The following is a 9,685-nucleotide window of genomic DNA, read 5'->3' on the forward strand; positions in this document are numbered from 1 at the left end:
TCTAAAATCATGTTTTAGGCAAAATCCACAATGCAACTAGTTCGGCATATGAAGGGATACATTTTTTTTTATAACAAACGTGAAAAATATTTTTTATAAATTTGTCATGAAAAGGGTCTAAAATATTTTTTTACGTTCAGCACTAGAAGGACATATGTAGAATATAACATACAAGGGTTTTCAAATGTGATTCCAAAAAAAAATTATTCTATGAATATTTTCTAAAATCAGGTTTTAGGCAAAATCCACAATGCAACTAGTTCGGCATATGAAGGGATACAATTTTTTTTATAACAAACGTGAAAAATATTTTTTATACATTTTGCATGAAAAGGGTCTAAGATATGTTTTTTACGTTCAGCACTAGAAGGACAGACGTAGAATACAATTTAGAAGGGTTTTCAAATGTGATTTTTTAAAAGCTTTTTTCAATGAATATTGTCTAAAATCATATTTTAGGCAAAATCCACAACAAAACTAGTTTGGCATATGAAGGGATACAAAGTTTTTTTATAAAAAAAGTGAAAAATATATTTTATACATTTGTCATGAAAAGGGTCTAAAATATTTTTTATGTTCAGCACTAGAAGGACATATGTAGAATATAACATACAAGGGTTTACAAATGTGATAAAAAAAAAAATAATTCTATGTATATTTTCTAAAATCATGTTTTAGGCAAAATCCACAATGCAACTAGTTCAGCATATGAAGGGATACAATTTTTTTTATAACAAACGTGACAAATATTTTTTATACATTTTGCATGAAAAGGGTCTAAAATATATTTTTTACGTTCAGCACTAGAAGGACAGACGTAGAATACAATTTAGAAGGGTTTTCAAATGTGATTTTTTAAAAGCTTTTTTCAATGAATATTGTCTAAAATCATATTTTAGGCAAAATCCACAACAAAACTAGTTCGGCATATGAAGGGATACAAAGTTTTTTTATAAAAAAAAGTGAAAAAATTTTTTTTATAAATTTGTCATGAAAAGGGTCTAAAATATTTTTTTACGTTCAGCACTAGAAGGACATATGTAGAATATAACATACAAGGGTTTACAAATGTGATAAAAAAAAAAAATTCTATGTATATTTTCTAAAATCATGTTTTAGGCAAAATCCACAATGCAACTAGTTCAGCATATGAAGGGATACAATTTTTTTTATAACAAACGTGACAAATATTTTTTATAAATTTGTCATGAAAAGGGTCTAAAATATTTTTTTACATTCAGCACTAGAAGGACATATGTAGAATTCAACATACAAGGGTTTTCAAATGTGATTAAAAAAAAAATTCAATGAATATTTTCTAAAATCATGTTTTAGGCAAAATCCACAATGCAACTAGTTCGGCATATGAAGGGATACAATTTTTTTTATAACAAACGTAAAAAATATTTTTTATAAATTTGTCATGAAAAGGGTCTAAAATATTTTTTTACGTTCAGCACTAGAAGGACATATGTAGAATATAACATACAAGGGTTTTCAAATGTGATTCAAAAAAAAAATTATTCTATGAATATTTTCTAAAATCAGGTTTTAGGCAAAATCCACAATGCAACTAGTTCGGCATATGAAGGGATACAATTTTTTTTATAACAAACGTGAAATTTTTTTTTATACATTTTGCATGAAAAGGGTCTAAAATATGTTTTTTACGTTCAGCACTAGAAGGACAGACGTAGAATACAATTTAGAAGGGTTTTCAAATGTGATTTTTTAAAAGCTTTTTTCAATGAATATTGTCTAAAATCATATTTTAGGCAAAATCCACAACAAAACTAGTTCGGCATATGAAGGGATACAAAGTTTTTTTATAAAAAAAGTGAAAAATATATTTTATACATTTGTCATGAAAAGGGTCTAAAATATTTTTTATGTTCAGCACTAGAAGGACATATGTAGAATATAACATACAAGGGTTTACAAATGTGATAAAAAAAAAAAAATTCTATGTATATTTTCTAAAATCATGTTTTAGGCAAAATCCACAATGCAACTAGTTCAGCATATGAAGGGATACAATTTTTTTTATAACAAACGTGACAAATATTTTTTATACATTTTGCATGAAAAGGGTCTAAAATATATTTTTTACGTTCAGCACTAGAAGGACAGACGTAGAATACAATTTAGAAGGGTTTTCAAATGTGATTTTTTAAAAGCTTTTTTCAATGAATATTGTCTAAAATCATATTTTAGGCAAAATCCACAACAAAACTAGTTCGGCATATGAAGGGATACAAAGTTTTTTTATAAAAAAAGTGAAAAAATTTTTTTTATAAATTTGTCATGAAAAGGGTCTAAAATATTTTTTTACGTTCAGCACTAGAAGGACATATGTAGAATATAACATACAAGGGTTTACAAATGTGATAAAAAAAAAAAAATTCTATGTATATTTTCTAAAATCATGTTTTAGGCAAAATCCACAATGCAACTAGTTCAGCATATGAAGGGATACAATTTTTTTTATAACAAACGTGACAAATATTTTTTATAAATTTGTCATGAAAAGGGTCTAAAATATTTTTTTACGTTCAGCACTAGAAGGACATATGTAGAATTCAACATACAAGGGTTTTCAAATGTGATTAAAAAAAAATTTCAATGAATATTTTCTAAAATCATGTTTTAGGCAAAATCCACAATGCAACTAGTTCGGCATATGAAGGGATACAATTTTTTTTATAACAAACGTAAAAAATATTTTTTATAAATTTGTCATGAAAAGGGTCTAAAATATTTTTTTACGTTCAGCACTAGAAGGACATATGTAGAATATAACATACAAGGGTTTTCAAATGTGATTCAAAAAAAAATTATTCTATGAATATTTTCTAAAATCAGGTTTTAGGCAAAATCCACAATGCAACTAGTTCGGCATATGAAGGGATACAATTTTTTTTATAACAAACGTGAAAAATATTTTTTATACATTTTGCATGAAAAGGGTCTAAAATATTTTTTTTTACGTTCAGCACTAGAAGGACAGACGTAGAATACAATTTAGAAGGGTTTTCAAATGTGATTTTTTAAAAGCTTTTTTCAATGAATATTGTCTAAAATCATATTTTAGGCAAAATCCACAACAAAACTAGTTCGGCATATGAAGGGATACAAAGTTTTTTTATAAAAAAAGTGAAAAATATTTTTTATACATTTGTCATGAAAAGGGTCTAAAATATTTTTTTACTTTCAGCACTAGAAGGACATATGTAGAATATAACATACAAGGGTTTTCAAATGTGATTTAAAAAAAATTATTCTATTAATATTTTCTAAAATCAGGTTTTAGGCAAAATCCACAATGCAACTAGTTCGACATATGAAGGGATACAATTTTTTTTATAACAAACGTGAAAAATATTTTTTATACATTTTGCATGAAAAGGGTCTAAAATATGTTTTTTACGTTCAGCACTAGGACAGACGTAGAATACAATTTAGAAGGGTTTTCAAATGTGATTTTTTAAAAAGCTTTTTTCAATGAATATTGTCTAAAATCATGTTTTAGGCAAAATCCACAAAAAAATAGTTCGTCATATGAAGGGATACAAAGTTTTTTTTATAAAAAACGTGAAAAATATTTTTTATACATTTTGCATGAAAAGGGTCTAATATATATATTTTTAACGTTCAGCACTAGAAGGACATATGTAGAATTCAACATACAAGGGTTTTCAAATTTGATTAAAAAAAAAAATTCTATGAATATTTTCTAAAATTATGTTTTAGGCAAAATCCACAATGCAACTAGTTCGGCATATGAAGGGATAACATTTTTTTTATAACAAACGTGAAAAATATTTTTTATAAATTTGTCATGAAAAGGGTCTAAAATATTTTTATACGTTCAGCACTAGAAGGACATATGTAGAATATAACCGAAATTGTTGCTACCCCTATTACTAGTCTGTTCAACCTCTCTTTCATAACGTCTGAGATCCCCAGAGATTGGAAAGCTGCCTCGGTCATCCCCCTCTTCAAAGGGGGTGACACTCTAGATCCAAACTGCTACAGACCTATATCCATCCTGCCCTGCCTTTCGAAAGTATTTGAAAGCCAAGTTAACAAACAGATCACCGACCATTTCGAATAGCACCGTACCTTCTCCGCTATGCAATCCGGTTTCCGAGCTGGTCACGGGTGCACTTCAGCCACGCTCAAGGTCATAAACGATATTATAACCGCGATTGATAATAGACAGTACTGTGCAGCCGTCTTCATCGACCTGGCCAAGGCTTTCGACTGTCAACCACCGCATTCTTATTGGCAGACTAAATAGCCTTGGTTTCTCAAATGACTGCCTCGCCTGGTTCACCAACTACTTCTCAGATAGAGTTCAGTGTGTCAAATCGGAGGGCCTGTTGTCTGGACCTATGGCAGTCTCTATGGGGGTGCCACAGGGTTCAATTCTTGGGCCGACACTTTTCTCCGTGTATATCAATGATGTCGCTCTTGCTGCTGGTGACTCTCAGATCCACCTCTACGCAGACGACACCATTTTGTATACATCTGGCCCTTCATTGGACACTGTGTTAACAAACCTCCAAACGAGCTTCAATGCCATACAACAATCCTTCAGTAGCCTCCAACTGCTCTTAAACACTAGTAAAACTAAATGCATGCTTTTCAATCGAACGCTGCTGGCACCCGCCCACCCGACTAGAATCACCACTCTCGACGGGTCTGACCTAGAGTATGTGGACAACTACAAATACCTAGGTGTCTGGTTAGACTGTAAACTCAACTTCCAGACTCACATAAAGAATCTCCAATCCAAAGTTAAATCTAGAATCGGCTTCCTATTTCGCAACAAAGCCTCCTTCACTCATGCTGCCAAACATGCCCTCGTAAAACTGACTATCCTACCGATCCTTGACTTCGGCGATGTCATTTACAAAATAGCCTCCAACACTCTACTCAGCAAATTGGATGTAGTCTATCACAGTGCCATCCGTTTTGTCTCCAAAGCCCCATACACTACCCACCACTGTGACCTGTACGCTCTTGTTGGCTGGTCCTCACTACATGTTCGTCGTCAAACCCACTGGCTCCAGGCCATCTATAAATCACTGCTAGGCAAATCCCCGCCTTATCTTAGCTCATTGGTCACCATAGCAGCACCCACCCGTAGTCTGTGCTCCAGCAGGTATATCTCACTGGTCATTCCCAAAGCCAACACCTCCTTTGGCCGCCATTCCTTCCAGTTCTCTGCTGCAAATGACTGGAACGAATTGCAAAAATCTCTGAAGCTGGAGACTCTTATCTCCCTCAATAACTTTAAGCATCAGTTGTCAGAGCACCTTACCGATCATTGCACCTGTTCACAGCCCATCTGAAATTAGCCCACCCAACTACCTCATCCCTATATTGTTATTTATTTTGCTCTTTTGCACCCCAGTATCTCTATTTGCACATAATCTCTTGCACATCTAGCATTCCAGTGTTAACACTATTGTAATTATTCTGCACTATAGCCTATTTATTGCCTTACCTCCATAACTTGCTACATTTGCACACACTGTATATATATTTTCTGTTGTATTTTTGACTTTATGTTTTTTTACCCCATATGTAACTCTGTGTTGTTTTTATTGCACTGCTTTGCTTTATCTTGGCCAGGTCGCAGTTGTAAATGAGAACCTGTTCTCAACTGGTTTACCTGGTTAAATAAAGGTGAAATAAAATAAAATAAAATAAAAATAACATACAAGGGTTTTCAAATGTGATTCCAAAAAAAAAATATTCTATGAATATTTTCTAAAATCAGGTTTTAGGCAAAATCCACAATGCAACTAGTTCGGCATATGAAGGGATACAATTTTTTTTATAACAAACGTGAAAAATATTTTTTATACATTTTGCATGAAAAGGGTCTAAAATATGTTTTTTACGTTCAGCACTAGAAGGACAGACGTAGAATATAATTTAGAAGGGTTTTCAAATGTGATTTTTTAAAAAGTTTTTTCAATGAATATTGTCTAAAATCATGTTTTAGGCAAAATCCACAAAAAAACTAGTTTGGCATATGAAGGGATACAATTTTTTTTATAACAAACGTGATTTTTTTTTTAAATACATTTTGGATGAAAAGGGTCTAAAATATTTTTCTTACGTTCAGCACTAGAAGGACATATGTAGAATTCAACATACAAGGGTTTTCAAATGTGATTAAAAAAAAAATTCTATGAATATTTTCTAAAATCATGTTTTAGGCAAAATCCACAATGCAACTAGTTCGGCATATGAAGGGATACAATTTTTTTTATAACAACGTTGAAAAATATTTTTTATACATTTTGCATGAAAAGGGTCTAAAATATTTTTTTACGTTCAGCACTAGAAGGACATATGTAGAATTCAACAAACAAGGGTTTTCAAATGTGATTAAAAAATAAATTTCTATGAATATTTTCTAAAATCATGTTTTAGGCAAAATCCACAATGCAACTAGTTCAGCATATGAAGGGATACAATTTTTTTTATAACAAACGTGAAAAATATTTTTTATACATTTTGCATGAAAAGGGTCTAAAATATTTTTTTACGTTCAGCACTAGAAGGACAGACGTAGAATACAATTTAGAAGGGTTTTCAAATGTGATTTTTTAAAAGCTTTTTTCAATGAATATTGTCTAAAATCATATTTTAGGCAAAATCCACAACAAAACTAGTTCGGCATATGAAGGGATACAAAGTTTTTTTATAAAAAAAGTGAAAAATATTTTTTAGACATTTGTCATGAAAAGGGTCAAAAATATTTTTTACTTTCAGCACTAGAAGGACATATGTAGAATATAACATACAAGGGTTTTCAAATGTGATTCAAACATTTTTATTCTATTAATATTTTCTAAAATCAGGTTTTAGGCAAAATCCACAATGCAACTAGTTCGACATATGAAGGGATACAATTTTTTTTTATAACAAACGTGAAAAATATTTTTTATACATTTTGCATGAAAAGGATTTTTTTTACCGCACAAAAGGACGAGCGTATAATACAATTTAGAAGGGTTTTCAAATGTGATTTTTTTTAAAGCTTTTTTCAATGAATATTGTCTAAAATCATGTTTTAGGCAAAATCCACAAAAAAACTAGTTCGTCATATGAAGGGATACAAAGTTTTTTTATAAAAAACGTGAAAAATATTTTTTATACATTTTGCATGAAAAGGGTCTAATATATATTCTTTTAACGTTCAGCACTAGAAGGACATATGTAGAATTCAACATACAAGGGTTTTCAAATGTGATTAAAAAAAAAATTCTATGAATATTTTCTAAAATCATGTTTTAGGCAAAATCCACAATGCAACTAGTTCGGCATATGAAGGGATAATTTTTTTTTTATAACAAACGTGAAAAATATTTTTTATACATTTTGCATGAAAAGGGTCTAAAATATTTTTTTTACGTTCAGCACTTGAAGGACAGACGTAGAATATAACCGAAATTGTTGCTACCCCTATTACTAGTCTGTTCAACCTCTCTTTCATAACGCCTGAGATCCCCAGAGATTGAAAGCTGCCTCGGTCATCCCCCCTCTTCAAAGGGGGGTGACACTCTAGATCCAAACTGCTACAGACCTATATCCATCCTGCCCTGCCTTTCGAAAGTATTTGAAAGCCAAGTTAACAAACAGATCACCGACCATTTCGATTAGCACTGTACCTTCTCCGCTATGCAATCCGGTTTCCGAGCTGGTCACGGGTGCACTTCAGCCACGCTCAAGGTCATAAACGATATTATAACCGCGATTGATAATAGACAGTACTGTGCAGCCGTCTTCATCGACCTGGCCAAGGCTTTCGACTGTCAACCACCGCATTCTTATTGGCAGACTAAATAGCCTTGGTTTCTCAAATGACTGCCTCGCCTGGTTCACCAACTACTTCTCAGATAGAGTTCAGTGTGTCAAATCGGAGGGCCTGTTGTCTGGACCTATGGCAGTCTCTCTATGGGGGTGCCACAGGGTTCAATTCTTGGGCCGACACTTTTCTCCGTGTATATCAATGATGTCGCTCTTGCTGCTGGTGACTCTCAGATCCACCTCTACGCAGACGACACCATTTTGTATACATCTGGCCCTTCATTGGACACTGTGTTAACAAACCTCCAAACGAGCTTCAATGCCATACAACAATCCTTCAGTAGCCTCCAACTGCTCTTAAACACTAGTAAAACTAAATGCATGCTTTTCAATCGAACGCTGCTGGCACCCGCCCACCCGACTAGAATCACCACTCTCGACGGGTCTGACCTAGAGTATGTGGACAACTACAAATACCTAGGTGTCTGGTTAGACTGTAAACTCAACTTCCAGACTCACATAAAGAATCTCCAATCCAAAGTTAAATCTAGAATCGGCTTCCTATTTCGCAACAAAGCCTCCTTCACTCATGCTGCCAAACATGCCCTCGTAAAACTGACTATCCTACCGATCCTTGACTTCGCGATGTCATTTACAAAATAGCCTCCAACACTCTACTCAGCAAATTGGATGTAGTCTATCACAGTGCCATCCGTTTTGTCTCCAAAGCCCCATACACTACCCACCACTGTGACCTGTACGCTCTTGTTGGCTGGTCCTCACTACATGTTCGTCGAATCAAACCCACTGGCTCCAGGCCATCTATAAATCACTGCTAGGCAAATCCCCGCCTTATCTTAGCTCATTGGTCACCATAGCAGCACCCACCCGTAGTCTGTGCTCCAGCAGGTATATCTCACTGGTCATTCCCAAAGCCAACACCTCCTTTGGCCGCCATTCCTTCCAGTTCTCTGCTGCAAATGACTGGAACGAATTGCAAAAATCTCTGAAGCTGGAGACTCTTATCTCCCTCAATAACTTTAAGCATCAGTTGTCAGAGCACCTTACCGATCATTGCACCTGTTCACAGCCCATCTGAAATTAGCCCACCCAACTACCTCATCCCTATATTGTTATTTATTTTGCTCTTTTGCACCCCTGTATCTCTATTTGCACATAATCTCTTGCACATCTAGCATTCCAGTGTTAACACTATTGTAATTATTCTGCACTATAGCCTATTTATTGCCTTACCTCCATAACTTGCTACATTTGCACACACTGTATATATATTTTCTGTTGTATTTTTGACTTTATGTTTTTTTTACCCCATATGTAACTCTGTGTTGTTTTTATTGCACTGCTTTGCTTTATCTTGGCCAGGTCGCAGTTGTAAATGAGAACCTGTTCTCAACTGGTTTACCTGGTTAAATAAAGGTGAAATAAAATAAAATAAAATAAAAATAACATACAAGGGTTTTCAAATGTGATTCCAAAAAAAAAATATTCTATGAATATTTTCTAAAATCAGGTTTTAGGCAAAATCCACAATGCAACTAGTTCGGCATATGAAGGGATACAATTTTTTTTATAACAAACGTGAAAAATATTTTTTATACATTTTGCATGAAAAGGGTCTAAAATATGTTTTTTACGTTCAGCACTAGAAGGACAGACGTAGAATATAATTTAGAAGGGTTTTCAAATGTGATTAAAAAAAAAATTCTATGAATATTTTCTAAAATCATGTTTTAGGCAAAATCCACAATGCAACTAGTTCGGCATATGAAGGGATACAATTTTTTTTATAACAACGTTGAAAAATATTTTTTATACATTTTGCATGAAAAGGGTC

The sequence above is a fragment of the Coregonus clupeaformis genome, chromosome 31 (genome assembly GCF_020615455.1).
Source record: "Coregonus clupeaformis isolate EN_2021a chromosome 31, ASM2061545v1, whole genome shotgun sequence".
In the NCBI taxonomy this organism is placed as follows: Eukaryota; Metazoa; Chordata; class Actinopteri; order Salmoniformes; family Salmonidae; genus Coregonus; species Coregonus clupeaformis.